The 17,835-nt window shown below is 39.9% G+C and overlaps 1 protein-coding gene across 1 annotated transcript in view; it reads left to right on the forward strand.

Moving 5' to 3' along the window:
- The first annotated feature begins 703 nt into the window (after positions 1-703).
- FAR2 (fatty acyl-CoA reductase 2) overlaps positions 704-17,835 on the forward strand; it is a 134,077-nt gene continuing 116,945 nt past the window's right edge. Inside the window, exon 1 of the mRNA XM_042890418.1 lies at positions 704-781. The gene's annotated coding sequence lies outside the window, so the exon portion shown is untranslated. The remainder of the gene's footprint in view (positions 782-17,835) is intronic.

Raw genomic sequence — 17,835 nt, forward strand, 5'->3', positions numbered from 1 at the left:
TTCTTAATAGCTGCAACGCAAGTTGAATGACAAATGCGCCACGACATTCTTCCTCATCATTTTAAATGCAGAGCCAAATAGATGGACTTTAAGCAGACGAGGGAACACCGTTCTTTGTACTTCAGAGGCCGGTGTAGGAACAGTTGGACTTACCCCTCCCCCGTGATTTTCTCTAGCCTTTAGGACCCCATCCCAGCACCGCGCCACTGCCGGGTGGGAGGAGGACAAGAGTAGAAGACAGGAAGGGGCTCGGGGAGGCGCTGAGGAGCTGCTGCTCACCTCGTGCGCCACGGGCAGCTCGGAGCTGGCAGCGGAGCCCCGCCATCCCGGTAAGGAGAGGAGCTGCGGGGAGAGCCTTTGCTTGTACTGTCTACTGATGCCTGGTGGCATTGCGGGCGGGTTGCGGGCGCGGAGAGGAGGCGACGCCGTGGGCTGTGGAGGCTAGAGACGGGGTGGCCTGAATGTGGGGCCTGGGATGTCTCCTCGCCCACCCCCAGTAGATTCCCACTGTGGAGGAGCGGAGCCCCGGCGGCCTGAGCCCTCCACCCCAGCTCCGAGAGGCGGTGAAGGAAAAGACGGCGCAGAGTCTGCTCCTCCCTCCCTCGGCCGGATATATAGTATAAAACCCAGAAGGGGAGGAGAGATTTAAAATTTTTTATAATCTTTTTTTTTCCTCCTTTCTCCACCGCCTCCTTTTCTTTGCCGGGAGTTGCTTACGTGTTAGGGAAGGTGGGGGCAGCGGTTTGCAGACGGGAATTGGTTGGAGAAGCGGGAACCGAAGGTAACGAGCCGCCAGGGGCACGAGAAGGAAGCAGAAATGTTAAAAATAATAGTAATAAGGAAAAGAAATAGGGTGGGGAGAAGATGAGGAGGCCAGGCTGTGAAGGGCTGACGTGACTCGGGAACGGGAGTCGGCCGGGGGGAGTGGGGCTGGGCCGGCTGCAGCCCCCGCCGCTGCGGGAGCCGGGCCGTTCTGGGCCGCGCTGGGCGGGGAGCGCGGGCCCCCGGGCAGCCCCTGGTGCTGTGTGGTGCCGCGGTGGAGCGGAGGCCCGAGCCTCTACGTAGCTCTCGCTTCTCGCTGGGGAAGTTGAAGCCGGGGCGCAGCCCTACGGATGAGGAGTGAGGCAAACGGTTCCTGCGCTGTTTCACAGCGAGGTTTGCTCTGCATAGGGCTGTTTCGGAACGCAGTGCTGTCGGTAAATAAATAAATAGAGAAACTCTAATGCAGTTTAATGGGAGGCTTGCCATTTTAGTTTTCCTGTTATTAGGCCCTACATTTGAGGGGGAAAAAAAAAAAAAAGAAAAGAGTATAGTGTTAGACAGTGATAGACTTCTAACTGTATTAAGAGGTCTTGTTCTGAAACTTACTGCTGTTTTGTTTCTTGATTGGGAAATTACTGGATATCCCTGCTGCCCACCCACATACCATGAAGATTTAACCCAAATTTCATTGCAGGATCCTGTGAGGATCTCCCCAGGTTTCTAGATACTAGAGACATGTGACCTCATCTCCTACAGCTCTTTGCAGTAATGTTATTACTCAGAACAATTTACTTTTTACATGTTTGCCTCGGAGCCTTTTAAGGCCATTACTAGAGAGACAAATAACTAATGACACAACATTACCTTGCAATGAAACAGAAGTTGATTCGCCCAGAAATATCTCAGCACAGATTCAGTCAAAAGAAATATTTTGGACCTTATTTTTAACATCAGTGAAATTTATTAATAGGCTGGAGAAATCTACTCCCAAGTCCATATCTGCTGTAGTTCACTCAAATTTAAATTAGCATAAGAGTAAAATTGAAATATGCAGTAATCCCAAAGGTAGCCTATCAGAATCCCAATGCCCATGTTGCTTCAGAGCACAACTTCCTGCATGTGCATGCATTCTCTCCACTTGATAAGAAGCTTATGTCAGTTGAGAAAGATGCTACTGGAGTTTGTTTTCATTTGCATCTACTTTATCAAAGCCATCATCATTTTTTCTGCTTATCTGTAATGTTCTTAAAAAGGAAAAATTCACGTTTTGTTCATGACTGTGTAATATGCTCATCTTCACTTTAAAGTAATTACACAGTTTTGAAAACTATAGATAGTTTTTTTCAGTGGAGCTGTAGAATCCCTATTTTTACCTAAATCTCCAGTGCCTTAATCTTCCACTATAATTTTGTAGAAACAACAATTTAAAACTTTCCCTCTGTGTTTTGGGGTATTTGTCTCTATTCTCCATAAAACATAGAAAATTTGGAGGCGGATGGGATGGGGAGAGCTGCACTCGTTCAAAGGTATCTGAATTAAACATGAAGCAATAGCAGATATAAGCTAGCCTTTCTTTATATTTAGAGGATGTTTAAGGATACATCACATCTGATACTGTAACAAAGCTACAAGTTCTTAATTTCTGCCAATTTGGGTTCCAGTTCTAATCCCTATTAAGGTTTGTTTAGATGAGTCATAGGGAAAAGCATTTTTTAAGAGTGCTTAACAGCTTGAAAATAGTGTAACAGCCTGAGTAAGGAAAACCTGTAGAATTTTTTGGGGGGAGGGGGGAGAAGGGGAAAGGAAAAGAAGAGAGGAAAAACAGCTGGAGAGAGACTGATGGAAAGGTAGTAAGTAGGGAATTACCTGCTAACAAGCATAAAATTAGCAGCTTTATAAACTTCCAATGGTTTCTCTGAAGTCAGTTCAGATTTGGCAGACACGGCTTATCAGAGCTGGCTGGGTGGAGGGTATTGTTCCGATGTAGGACTGCTGGCATGGAGAACATTGGTGATGAGAGAGTGCGAGGTTTGTATTAATAAATATGGATTATGTGACCAAAGGCATTTGGTTGGCATGGTACAGCAGAGGAACATGAATGAGTAGTTGATATCTTCAGTAAACTCTGATGCTTCTATCTTCAGTTCCTAAAACAGAGTGTAATTCCAGCAGGTCAGTCTGCGATGTTACGCTGTAAGAAACTTTTGAAATTTTTCCTTTTCACCTGCAAAATTACTAATTCTTACCAGTTAAGATTATTTTTTCTAAAGGCAGACGATCTATCCCTTTGATACATTAAAATTACGTGAATGAGGGAATAATGAAAAAGGGGAAAAAATAACCAACAGCTTTTAAAATAGGGAAGGGGAAGAGAAACTAAATTTATTGTTGGTATCACAGATATGGGTAGTTTGTAGAAGACAAAGGGTGATGCTGTGGAGATGAGGAAGCCACTGAGTGCTTTTCTTACCTGGGGAATATTGCTAATAGTGTTATTTTGCTTCGCTGTGTTAATAGGGAAATGTTGGGGATAATGTTAGCATTGTTCTGTAACTGCATTATTATCCCATTTTTACTATTTAAAACTGCAAATTTTCTTATCCCCAAAGCTTTTGGGACCAAAAAATAGTCTTAAGAAATGCCAGTTTGATCATCCAATGAAACTAATGCTATCTAAGCTGTTAGTAGTAGGCAGTTCAAAGAATTGGTTATCTATAAACATACTTAGAAGTAAGCGCTGATCAAAGCATGCTGACTTCCCTGGTACAACAAGCTGTTGTATAAAGGTAGTTCTTGCCTTGGGCGTATGTTCTTCATCTGTACAAAAGTGAAGCTGGTGTTGAAGGTCAGCAAGATATGCCTCTCAGTAAGGCAAACAGTGTAATTCTGTGGTCATTTTAATTTACCACAAATGTAGGCTGCTGCTGGAGGGTCAACCTGCCCACATTGCCTCTGGCTGCAAGTTCCTCATCTTTCACTTGCGCTGGTGCTATCGTTTGTGGCCACACGCAAATCCATTCTTGTTGCTGTTGGCTGGATGCATTCTGGCACTGATTCAGTGTCTGACTGAAAGTCAATGGAGATGTGCTGTTGGAAAGCGCAGGCCAGTCCTCTCAGTGTTCCTCATAAGAGGAATCCCAGACTAGAGATGATTGTACTATAGTGTAATGAGCTTGCCCTGTCCCATTTAACGATTCTGTATGCTTTCCTGATTGGGTTTTGCTTGCATCTGGCCTGTTAAGAGGATGAAGAGAGAATTTGTTAACCATTGTCCACTTGTGTAGCTACACCCTGTGAGGGCCTGGTGAAGCTAGTAAAAGAAGAAACTCAAAGGACAAAAGGTTTTTGTAAATAGCTGTGCCCTTGAAGGCAGTAGGGCCTCACTGTAGCATGCTAAAAACATTGCCTTCCTGTGCTCCAGATGCAGATCTCTGAATGTAGGTTTTGAGTCAGTTCTGCTGCTGTTGCTTGCAAACCCACTTATCCTATATTTAAATTGCAGACTTCTTTAGCTGCAGTATGTCTCTGCTGTTCTGTACTTTGCTGTACTGGGCTAATGAGGCTCAGACTTACAAATTGTTGCTATGATGATTATTTCTTGGCACAGGATGATCAAGGCCACAGAACCAGTCATGGGGCAGTGTTGCCTGAATTTGTTGTTTCCTCAGAACTTTTGGTCTTCTGTGAGTCAGTTGAGATGGATTATTGTGCAGTACTGCCATGGGTAACCACGCATTGTAGCATCAAAGCCCTCCCTGATAACCCACCTACAGCTGGCAAAAGTTCATTTTCATTTGTTATCACAACAAAGCCTGTAACTCATGTTTTTAATACCTTCCAAGATAGACAGGCTTTAAAAAAAAAAATATTAATTTAAAAAATCTGATCTAAATATTGCTTTCAAGCTTTCTTTAGAAAATGTAGTTGTCTTTGAATGATATACTTAGACTACAGTGTCAAAGTTACAGTTAATTAGGCGTTTACATAGTGAAATAGTAGTAGAATCTTCTGTATGTAGGCATATAATTAATTTTGTATTGCTAATTACTGGAGGCTGGAAATCCCCTCACCCTCAAATTCTTGGTTATGTTACTTTTTGTTAAAGAATGAGGCATATTAAAGGTTTAGCAAAAATACCTGTAATTTGTCTGTGATTGTGTCGAGTTCTAAGCTTTTATTAGCTGTCTTTTGTAAGAGTTGCTTGTAGATGTGTTTTGCTTTGTGCGTATCTGTGTTTAGGCAGTTACAAGTGACTGGAAACCATGTAGGATACTGGGTTTTCTCCATTCCTACAGAAAAAGATGTGTTGTGCTTATTTATGAATAAGCTCTTGTGTTTAGCTCAATTGTTTTCTGCTGAGCTGCACTGAAAACTCCCTTTTTTGTTTTGTTTTGCTTTTCTGAAAATAGCTGCAAAACCTGTTGCCTGAAGGAAAGAGATTTCCTGATTTTATTTCTGGTCCTGTAAAGAATGTAGATTTATTTTGCAGTAGCTTATTTAGGAGGGCTTTTTCTTATGCAAGGGGCATTCTATATGGATACATTGTAGTGTCAGTACTGTCTCTATAATATTCCTTCAGAAGTTGCCTTGATATTGTGAGCAAAATCATGAAAGTGTAAAGTGATTGCAGTGTTGTTACTTTTTAAAAAACAAACAAAAAAGCAACCTCAAACCTTAGGTGGTCAGTAAGGGAAAAGTTCTCAACAAATAATACAGTTATACTGTTTAATAAAACAGAAAATGAAAGTAAGGGTTATATTGAGATTATATCAAACTAGTTCCGTGCAAAGATGTGATGTAGACAATGTTTCACATCTCTTTTGAGCTTCTGGCTGCAAGAAGGACACTGAAGCCCTGGAGAATGCCCAGAGAGGGGGCAACAAAGCTGGTGAAGGGGCTGGAGCACAAGTCTTATGAGGAGCTGTTAAGGGAATTGGTGTTTAGTCTGGTGAAGACAAGGCTCAGTGGAGACTTAATTGCTCTCTACAACTACCTGAAAAGAGATTGTAGCAAGGTAGGGATTGGCCTCTTTTCCCAGCTAACTAGCAATAGGACAAGAAGTTATATATTTAAGTTGCACCAGGGAAGATTCAGGTTGATTAGGAGAAATTTCTTCACAAAAAGAGTGATGAGGTACAGGTTGCCCAACGAGGCAATGGGGTCACCATCCATAGAGGTGTTTGAGAAATGTGTAGATGTGGCACGGAGTGACATCATTAGTGGGCATAATGGTGGGTTGATGGTTGGCCTGGATGATCTTAGTGGTATTCTGCAACCTTTATGATTCTGTGATGGTTAGCTAGCTTTCATCAGTGGCTTAAAACAGGCGGGGCTTCTGTAGTGAGGCCGAAGAGGTCTGGAGGTGGGATGAAGAAAATGAACAAGTATGCTCTGCTGATCCTGTCCTGGCTCTGTGGCAGCCGGTGAGGTCAGCAGTTGCTGATTTTCTTTAGTGAGACAGGGAGAGAAGAGATGGGGAATCACTTTTTCTGCCAGCATCAAGCTGAGTCAGTAGAAGAGCAGAGCCAGGGACTGCTGCAGATCTTTTCAAAACCATCTGCTTTTACCACCTGTCATTGCTTATTCACCAACGTATAGTCTTATTTGGAATTAGCATTAAAAATCTTTAAGTATAAAACCAAATACGTTTCTTCTGAAGTTCCTTCATGATATGTATGTATTTCTCATGGGGAGCTAGAGAAGTATTTGTTCTCTGTAGGGGGAGAGAACTTGCATTTCCAACATAAAGTGCTTTCTGATGTTGTTCATACTGTGAACAGGACTGACTTTGGTTATCAGCTGATCTGAAATGGATTATATGATTCAATTCTGTTTAAAAATAACTTAGAGGACAATTTTTGAGGGTGAAGCTTTGTTACACAAGCAGTCCTTAGCAAAAATTCTACTGCATGCAGTGACATCAGCTACTTCATTGCTTCTGGCTTTATGCTGTGGGAGCATCACAGGCTAGGGACTGCTTCTAGATTTCCTTTGGTTACTGAGTTGAATGTCAGTGCCCTGAAGTCCCTGAGTTCTTTGTTGGACCGAAAAAATTTTTGGAGAAGCTGTGTTTGCAGGTCATTACCAAGGCACTCAGACTTTCACATAGTCACATTTCTAAATGGAATGTGACAGAATTATACCTTTAGACATCCTTTACTTCACATATATGCAGCCTCACTGCTTTACTTCTGATGCTGCAGAATATGCTTGTTTTTTTTGACAAGATCTCTGTTTATGCAAACCCAGGGATCTGATAGTCACATAGTCTAATATTGCACTCGCTAAATCCATTTCTGTGGACTACAGCTGGTCTTTTCAGGGTATAGCTCTTTGCCCCATGATCTTTTCCCAGTAATGTACGTACACTATTGCTTTGTTGTTTTCCTGTGGAGTCCTTCAGTTTGCCATTTGAAGGGGGAAATGAGATGCCAGATCAAGATGTTATAGACGTTGAATGACTCTGTCTTCTACTGGTGACCTCTTTCAAGTGCCCATTGCTTTTATCTCTATTAGATACTCCAGAACAAGCTGAATGTATTTATACCCAACTGGTGTGGCACAAAGTGCCAGTGAAACTCTCTGCCTTTTAAATGAAATTGTCTTGGCAACACTTACAGAGATGGCTTGGAGTGCACAGATATCAGGCTGTTTGTGCCATGCTCTATTGTACACATCAACTCAGTCATTAAATCTTGTGCATAAATACAGTAGCAAACCTGTGAATTCGTTGAAAAACTTTCAGAGTTCTGCAAGTAACTAGTGTTTTTAACCATAAAACCATGTGTAGTTGTATTTCTGAGTTGTCTTCATTCTTATGATTCTGTTCAGTGGCTACTGCCTTTCCCACGTATTCTCAAAGCAGCCATTGGTTTGTTACATATGCCTCAATTCAAAGTTTTAGGAAATGCTGAAAATCCTAAATAATATATTGATTTGATGGGAGGTGTTGGATCTTGATGTCTGTTTTGGCTAATATTTTTTTCATTTCCCGTATTTCCTAACCAGTGTGTTTTCTCTCAGGCATTTTGTTTTGTTCTTTTGCCTCATTCTACTATCTAGCACACAGAAAAGATGGGGAGTCTGTGTTCTTAAAGACTGATTTTTGTCTGAGGTGTGTGGCTTCACCTTCACTTTGGCCTATCGCTGGTCATTGCTATGTGATGTCTGGTAACAGCTATTTATGTATGAAGGAACTGGGAATAGAATTTAGCCCATGTTCACCATGTTCTGAAGCTGTTTTATATTTATACTAAAACCAGTGCTTCACATGCGTGTGACTCAAATCCCGTGCACTGCTGTTTGCTACAGGTCTGAGTTAGTTGATAGGCAGAGAAATGCTTTCTCTTCTGGGGTACTGCTGTTTCCCGTACATAAGACATTGAGTGTTTGGTCCAGTTTTTCTAGTGAATTTTTGTACTGGGCCATATACAAAGTGAGATTCAAGCAATCCTGTTTTTTTTACAGAGAGTAAAGCTGAATAGTCTTTCACTGGAAAGCCTAAAGCTTTGTCAAGCTCAGGGGTTTTCAAGAACTGATTAGATGCTGCTTACTGCTGATGAACTTTTTTTGGCATGCAGGTCAGGGATCAGATAAAACTGCACGCTTCCAAGATGATGAAATAACATCTTGTATTTAAGTATGAAATCTCTGGACTCTAATCAGCAATGATACTGGTAAACCAAGCACACGTGCAAAAGTAAACTCTGGTTTGGCAGCAAGGCAGTAACTATATAAATCTGCTTTAGCTGCTCATACTGCAGCAGTGCAAGTATGTGGGGAGGTCATAGTTGTCTAGTTCCTCTCAGAAGGCCTTTGCCTGTTATTGTTATATTACTGCAGTTCTTTCAAATAGTATATAGCTGTATATTTAATTCTGAACACCTTTCTGTCATCCTTTCTGCAAGACTAGATTTCCCTCAGACCTTATTGTCTAGTTAATAGTGAGGGAGGATGGATTTCTTTGTGACTGTTTCTGCTTTACTCTTGAAGTTGAATACAGTTTTGAACTCTCGTTATTAAAGGCTGTAGGCTAGCACATATAACTCTCCATAGTTCACCTTAAGATATGAGTAGTCATGTTGAAGAGTAAAAGGGTAATGTTCATTGCCAGAGTTTTCATCATTGACTGAGTCCTTGAAAGTGAGGAAGTTATTACCTTCTGATGCAAAATAATTTTATTTAACAAAAAACAAGGAGTGTAGTTCTCACTAACATTTAATTCTCATTGCAATGTGGCGGATGAAAAGCTGGTCGTGAGCCTGCTGTGTGAACTTGCAGCCTAGAAGGCCAGTAGTGTCCTGGACTGCATCAAAAGAGGGGTGGTCAGCAGGGCAAGGATGTTCCTCCTCTGCTCTGCCTTTCTGAGGCTCCATCTCGAGTACTGCCTCTGTGCCTGGGGCCCCAGCATAACAGTGATGTGGAGCTATTGGAGCAGGTTCAGAGGAGGGCCACAAAGAAGACCAAGGGGCTGGAGCACCTCTGTGTAGAAAGGTTAAGGAAGTTGGTCTGGTTTAGCATAGAGGGAGAAGACTTTGGGGAGACCTCATTGTGGCCTGTCAGTACTTGAAGAGAGCTTACACGTGGGGTGGTAGCCAACATTTTACACTCTCAAAGTGTGACAAGAGGGAATGGCTTTAAACTGAAACAGAGACAATTTAGGTTAGATGTTAGGAAAATATCTTTACTCAGAGAGTGACGAGGCACCTGAACAGATTGTTGAGAGAATCTGTGGATGCTCCATTCCTGGAGGCGTTCAAGGCCAGGCTGGATGGGGCTCTGGGCAGCCTCATCTAGTGGTTGGCGACCCTGCCTGTGGCAGGGAAGCTGGCACTAGAGAATCCTTAAGTTGTTCTCCTACTCAAACCATTCTGTGATTCTATGCCGCTCTTATTCTGAAAAATGAAGTAATTAGGCGCTCTTCGTATTACACAAAATGACAATTTTCACTAGTGTCTCGTAAGTAGCTGTTGTGTTTTCTGTAAGGTATGATGCAAAAATCTTACCAAACCAGAACATTTCATTTTCACCAACAGAGATATTATATGCCTTTGATAATTGCTTTGAAGTCAGAATGTTGAGGAAGATTTAAGGCCAGGAATAAATCTGTGATGAAAAGATCATACTTTACTGCCTCATCTTTAAAGAAGCCATTTTTTTCATACTTTCTTCTTTCAAATTTTTCACTAGGAGAGGGAGCTCTGCAGTCAAGCTCATTACTTTGTCCAGTTTGAATACTTACCATGTCTTATTTAAAAAGCAATTTCTGAACAAATGTGACTGAAAAATAAAGTGTCGTCTTTATCTTCCAGTACATGAGGTTGTAAACCAGCATCTGTAGGAGACAGTACCTTGAGTTGAATGTTTCTTCATTGTTTACATCAGCCATCTAATATATTACAAAAAAATACTTGATGTAGTTTTAGCCGGGGCATATATGTTCTTTTCTTTGTGTAATTTTCATGTTTATCCTAATATATCTCACAGTTCTGTTGGATTCATAAGAACAAAGTATGCTGGGTCACGAACAAAGTAGTCTGTATCATCTTGAGAAGGTTTTCTGCCAGAATGTATTAGTTAATATGTTTGTCTGTTTCATTTGTACTTTCTTTGTATGCCCATATGCATATTTCTTGTCTAGTGCTGCAATAGTAATACTCAAAAGCAAAGGGAGCGGAGCAAAGGATGCGAGTAATCTCTGGAAACCAGGTAGACGTGGTAGATTTCAAGTCACAAATACAGAGGTCTGCTATATCCTCAGCGAAGAGAAAGATGGTGCTTTGCATCTGTTTTCTATTTCACTGTGACCAATAACTACGCACTTTAACACAGTATAAATGTGTTGTATTAAAACATAGTGTAAGGACTAGCACCTTATACTGTGTAAAGGGCTTGGCATCTCTTGTTCTAACTTAGTACTGGTTATTGGTAACAGAACAGATGGAATTTGTTTTTAGACATCTGGAAGGCAATGTCATAGTGAATATCCGGGTCTTCTAATATCTTGACTCGGAAGCAACTAGTGATGTGTCTTCAACCGATTGAAGTCCCTCATAAATTAGGTTTAAAAGGATACGTAGCAGTTGTGTAGTGAACATTCAGGAAGCTTTCCTTACAGGTTTATTAGGGCAGTGAAGGGGACTCTTAGTGAATTTCCTTCCTTCCCTTAGAGAAGCTACATCTTTGCAGAATCTAAATGTAGCCTAGTAATTTTATTCCTGGTAGGCAAGTATGAGCTCATATGTTAGAATGGTGCACTACTATGTTTCTTCATTTGAAGATACTGTTAAGGGTATGATCAAAAGTTTTCTTCTCGCTTGTGGGTATTTCTAGACTCCCTGTTCTCCCTTCACATGCATTATTGCTCTAGTGAACTAGAGAGAGATTTTGCTTCTTTTTTTTCCAGTATCCCTGGCTGCTTGTGAAAGATACTTATTGCTAGATGATTGCCCATTAAGACTGAGGTAAGAGTGCTTTGATGTTGTAAGAGGATGAGGTGAGGATAAATACCATTTTCTCAGAGCCCAACTGGTATGGAACTGAATGTGCCAGGAAGAGATGACCTTTCTTGCAGTGTAGCACGGTAAGTGAGAGGTGCAATACATTTCTATTCCAAATGTGATTTTTGTACAGAAACAAAGATTATCTAAAGAAACATAATCGAGCAGTGTTGTACAGCAAGTGGAGGATACTTTATCCTTGAGAAATACTTAGAAAAGCTGATTGTATTCAAATTCATCACGATGGATAGGATTTATCTTAGGATGCTGAGACATGGGTGATGGAATTGCAGTGCAGCTTTTCTTATGAAACAAGATGCCAGGGAGATCTCTGAAGGTTAGAAAAAAGCTATAATTTCATTCATTGTTAAGAAGAATAAGAAGGTGAAGCTGAGGATCTACAGGGCAGTCAGCCTTATCACCACCTGTAGAAATATTGTGAATCACATCTGCCTGTAATTTTTTTTCAAATGTGAAGGATGGGATTGTCATTGGGAACGGTCAAGTCAGGTGTGCCAAGAACAAATCATGCTTGAGTGCCTTTTGCACTGACCATGCAGATGAGGGGGCATCAGTGGATATAGCATTCCCTGACTTCAGTGGGATGTATTCACTAAGGAAGTTTTGGAATATTAATTGAAAGTATACATTTGTTGGATAGACTGAAAATTGCCTGGATATTTGGATTCAAAAGGTAGCCATCAGTTGCTCTCTTGTTTCATTGTTGTCACCAACAAGTGGCCTGTGAGGGATCAGTCAGTACTTTGTATCTGACAATTATCTAGATAGTAAGATAGAATGTCCATTATAAAAATTTGTAGATTGTGTTATGAAGGCAGGAGAGAGTTTAATAAATCAAGTGGTAGAAATTCATCTGGTCTTTGAGACGCCTGACCTCTGTAACAACAATTTCATGAAATTCAGCAAGAATAAACTTTGTGCCTGTGTAAAACAGCTATAAATTTTTCAGCAGGAAGTGAAGACTTCTACCTTCCTGGATAACATGTTAGTGGAATTTCTCCTTGGAAACTTCCAAGGCTCACCAGTCCAAATTGTGGATGACCCAATCTAGCACTGGTGACAGACCATTTTCAAGCAGAATGCTGAGGTGATCATCTCCAGAGGGCCCTTCAGCAAACTTTTCTGTGATTCTCAGAAGTCTGTTCGAGTCAGTCTGCCCAGGATAGCAGGGTCTCTAGTAATGTGGAGGAAGAATTTTGTGTGGTTGTGACATTTGTACGTGTGCAGTAGTGGGCATGGAATGATGAACAGTAGAAGCCCCTCTACTAGAAAGATTTTTCTCCCTATCATCAGCTTGAATTCTGTCTCTGCTCAAGAATTCTTTAATTCCATGTGTTATTATGTGGTTTTATGTCACTTAGCGTTTTTCAGATTCCTGCACTTTTGGCTCAAGTGGGAAAAACAATGTTTACATGATCATAGGAATCTAAGTAGTTTTTATTTCACTTGAGTTAAGGTTATTTATTAAGAATTATATCTACTTATCCATTCCTTCTCTTTTCCAAAGTGCATCAGGAGGTAAAATCAGATGTCAGGATCACAATAGATCTGTTTTCATAGATCAGTGTTTATGATGATGGGTTTGTTTTCAGTTATGTTGATTACTATTAATTCTGCAGCACTGACTGACAAATGCTGCAATATTTAATTGCAGGTGGTAAGGGATAAAGGAAAAAATAGACAACTTAAAGCCAGGATAATTGAGAGTATGGTTTTATCAGTAATCCAAGATAGGAGTGGAGACAGACAGAATTGGGTCAGACTTTGCACAAGTGAGTGGCAGTGTCATGGAGTGCACCCTGAATACCATCCCTCCCATGGGTCTGCTTGGAAAAGGTTTTGCATTTATTTGTTGGTCATCCTTTGAGTTTCCAGATTAACATCAATGCCAATTGTGTCAGGGCCTTGTAAATGTGACTGTGTTACTTCTGATATCTGTCCCAAACCTGTTTTATTTCTTTCACTTGATGCCTGAACAAAGAGATCCTGCAGCCCAGAGATATCTGAGAGTCAGATCACATTAGAGGATTCAAATCTCACGTTGTCATAATTGTGTAGAGAAAAGGATTGTAAAAGTAATTTTTAAAAAATTGTACTGAATTCAGGGGATAGTTTGGAAAAGCCTGGATTTGAACTTTTGGCTTTAGCTGATGCTAGCAGATTCGGGAAACAATGCTCAAGTAACTAAAACAAACAAAACCTTACTTAATGTATGGTTATGGTCTTTTATTTCCTTGTTCTGTGTTTTTTCATGAAGTAGTTTTCCAAGCTACACCTATGTGAGTAAAGTAGGCATTGCTTTGATTTAGTGCACCCTATTCTGGTATAATGCTGTGCATTAAAAAGAGGTAATATATCAAATTAATGCTCTGGGCAGACGTGGATTTTCTTTCTGTGGTCGGTATTGCTATCACAAAACTTCCCTCCAAATCACAACTAATTAGAAAAGTTGCCATTCAAGTTATATGTGGTAAATCTTATCTGTGTTTATCACAAAACAGAACAACCTAGTTTCAAATGAAATGCTTGTATTAATTCCTGCACAAACTTTGATCATTTATTGTTACTGTTTATTTACTTCAAGGAATAGTTTTCTTTTTAGAAAATTTCCATCATGAATTGGTAGAAGTTGTTCCTACATGTGAACAGGGTTTTTCCACTATCAGGATTTAGTATGCTTGTTACAGCTTATCTTAAGCATCATGCTTTGCTGTAGGAGTTTTACAGGAAGGAATCTTGATGTGCCTCTGCCAGATAAATTTTCGCAAGAGTATAATTATGATCTAGTCTAGATCTCCAAGGACACAAATTTGGGGAAAAAAAGTAATTCAGTATGGGAAATCATGAAAATATATTTTGTGGAGGGGTGTGTGTGTGTGTGTCTGTGTTTTCGATTCAGAAATAGAAGTAGTAACTAGAGAGTAAATGCTTTGGATACAATGGTGTCTTGGTCATGCTAGTCTGGGGCTATATCTGGTGTTTTTCAGCAAGTCAAAGCTCTGAGCAGCTCTGTCTGAGCCTCAGCAAGTCTCAGCCTGCATTTGGCTGTGTTTACTGGCTGATTTGTGCTGTCCCTCTGCTAATTAGGTTGTTCTGCACTATTGTCTCCTGTATGCCTGTTGTCTACCACATTGCATAAGCTACGTGAGAGTTACCTCTACCAAAGACTCTGGTTGTTAGATTACAGATGTAAACTTCCATACTCCTAGCAGTGGTATTATATAAACTTGCTTCTGTTTCTAGCTAGTACACATTGCAAGAGACCTTATAAAATTAAATTATGAAGAGACAGCAGCGAAGGTAAGAGTGCAATAGTGTAAAATCCCAATTTGATCCAGAAGTTGAAGCATCATTGTTATGAAAGCGAATGCAGAAACCTGTTTAGGGCTTTGTGGTTCTCTTGTGAATTCCTTGGATTTGATCTGCTGTTTTGGTATACCTCAAAGTAGTCCGGCTTGTAAACCACACCAGGGTTTGTGGAAACAGGTGATTAACACGTAGCTTCCACATGAATGGTAACATTATCTGTATTTATTGTTCCTGTTTGTCTTGTAATATGTTGCCTGCTGATTTGTATTATTTAAATTCTCACTTTGTGCTTAGACTTTGGACTGGTTTTTATTTGAAACATGAAAGGTTTGCAAGATGAAATATGAATACAGTTTCCTGAAGGACCTTTGTCTATGCGAAGATAAGAGAAATAGGGCTCTGGGGATGCTTGTACTCAAGTGGCTTAACTGAAGTTAATGCGATCCCATTCCTCTTTTTTTTTTGAAGAGTTATGCAGAGCACAATCACACAAGCCTCAGACTGTAACTTACTTGCTCCTCTCCTGAAACTGCCAGAGCAGAATTGCCCCAGTGGTAGTTCTCTTTCTATACTTGGCATTCTGGGTTATGAGGAAGAAGGAGACTGCTTTTATGTCATAAAAACTTGTAAAGAAGTAAAATCACTCGTGTCTCTGGAGAGAAGACCATGTGCATCGTGTGGGTAGCGCTTTACAATCTGAGAGCATCACTTTGCACAGATGTTTTTTTCAAACCTGAATGTATTTGAAACAAGGCTGATTGGTGTGCGAGTAGCAGCAGTGCTGTGTGGACATTTGAAGACATCAGGAACACACCAGTGCTTGTAAATCCTGTATTCAAGCTGGATGCAAACTAGTTATCACAGGGGTTGGCATGGACTTAGTACCTACAGCATGCTAGTAGTCAACTCCCTATTTGGAACACTGATCCCAATGAAAACTTCATAAAAATGCCACCATGAGATTAGAAACTACAACACAACCTTTGCAGGCAAAAAATATTATGCAAAACCATATATAAAAGTGGACCCTATCCACTTAGCAACTGGGCATTTCTGCAACCTTCTATGAGGAAATGGAGTCACTCTGCATACTGCTACTGTAACAACCTGTGGAACTGCAACCCGGCAGAGTTTGAAGGCAAAACTTTCTTTCCATTTCCTTATGAGTCTATAGCCTTATTAAAACTGGTAACTGTAAAGGCAGCTGGCTTATATAGTGACCCTGAATAATGTAAACAGCTCAGAAAAGGGTGTGTACTCTCCTGCTCGTTAGTTAAATGGATAGATTTTCAGTGCTTCAAATCAGCCAGTATGTAAGAGCTCCTGTATTCTGCCTAGTAGAAGGGAAATGCACTACATTGCTGGATGGGATTTTATTAAGTGACTCAAGTAATTGCTTTCATTAAGGTATTGATGACACCTGTAGCTGTACAGAGTTTTTTACAGTTATTGAAAATACTTCATTTTCTAGCTAAAAGAAGTGTATCAAATTCTGTATAAATACAACCAGGCAGTAAACAGTCTCTTTTTAAGTTCCTTGCTGTAAGATTCTTTTATTTAATGAAGCACAGAAACTGAGCAGATGAGTTGGGAACACGCAATCTTTGAACCCTTCCTCGCTTTGACTTACAGACATTCATACAGACATACAGATTTGGCTTCAAGGGTGATTCTCCTTAAATCCTGCACTCCTCAAGTGTAAATGTTTTCATCAGGTGCATCTCTTTGTGAAACATAAATCACTTCTACAAAAAAGAATAATTGAATAATTAAAAATAGGACAAACGAGCAAATCTGTTTGATTTCATTATCTATACTCTTCTCACTGTGGTGATCAAGGCTGTAAAAATGGAAATTCACATGGTATCACAAAGTCCAGGAAATAGTTACTGAGGGAAAAAAAAAAAAAAAAAAAAAAAAAAAAAAAGAGCTGCTGCAGGAGTTGTCCTGGTGTTGCTAAGGATAGCAATACTACAATAAAGTGTAACAAATACATAGCTATAGCTGAAAACAGTGTATGTCGTCTAGGTTAGTATCTACTGACAGCTGTAGCACAACTTTCTATGAGTATAAGCTCTCGATTCATTTTATTTATATGCAAAGCAAATTCTAGTTCTTATTTAGGATGAAGTCTCTGAAATCTTGTAATAATTTCTGCAATAAATGTATTCTTAGGCTGTGAGTATAAAATCTGTCAGAAAATGCAACTCCTCATCCTAGGTTTACTGCTTGGTGCAAAATACTGACCTGGTGATATCATCACTTGGGACAGCTGAACTTTTCTCTGTATAGTTTTCATTTTGATTGTTCAGATTTGTTTTGTTTAGGAAAACCTGTTGTTTCCTTTGAGCACAGTGTAAGTAATTATTTGTCTTGTTCATATAAGCTTAAGGCTAATACTGTAAATCACACTAATTTATTTTTTTTCTCCATTTAAATTTTATTTATTTGGTGATATGCAGTCAAATACTCTTTTGCATCTTAGACCTGGATATCTAGTACTAGGTAGTAGAAGAAAGGGGATGTTTCCATCTGGTTCACACATGAGCATCATTTTTATTTCATCAGTCTTTCTTAACCCTTTATTATCCTAAGTTTACACTTTGAGCTTGTCTTTTGAACCTTTCCAAAGATGGAAAGGGAAATTTATGAAATTTTACTCAGTTTTGTGACAATTAATTATCTGTAGACTTCAGATTTAGAAATTATAGGTCTGAATACCTTTTAGTGGATTTGGTTCAGATAGTTAACATTTCAAAGCAAATGAACTTGATTTGGTCTCAGGTGTGAAGGGCCAGGTATTTAACTTTATTTTCTAAAAAATAGCAGTTAACAACTGCTAATTATATCTTAATATAAGGTACATTTAGAGTGCCTTGAAATTATACGTCGACACAGTAAGCCATGATTTTGATGCAACAGCTGACACTCTGTGAGTTCCTCTCATTACTACTCCAGTCAGAGACCCATTTTGACAGGCCAGAGGCTTTATCCTTATATGAATTTTTCTTACTGTCCTTTTTATGTGTGAGTTTTAGATCTATGAGTATTGAGCTTAGATTTTCAAGGTATGACAGGAAATAGCCTAACATTTGTGTCCTAAGGCCTTCTTCACCAGACTTGCTGCTGTAACTTCCTGCTGCTTAATCTTCCTCTTACTTCTGTTATATTTTTCCAGTGGAGCCAGTTATCTTGATGAAGATTTTTTTTTTTTTTTTTTTTTTTTTTTTTTTTTTTTTTTTTT

The sequence above is a fragment of the Lagopus leucura genome, unplaced genomic scaffold (assembly GCF_019238085.1).
Source record: "Lagopus leucura isolate 7727_CA_CO unplaced genomic scaffold, USGS_WTPT01 Super-Scaffold_100159, whole genome shotgun sequence".
In the NCBI taxonomy this organism is placed as follows: Eukaryota; Metazoa; Chordata; class Aves; order Galliformes; family Phasianidae; genus Lagopus; species Lagopus leucura.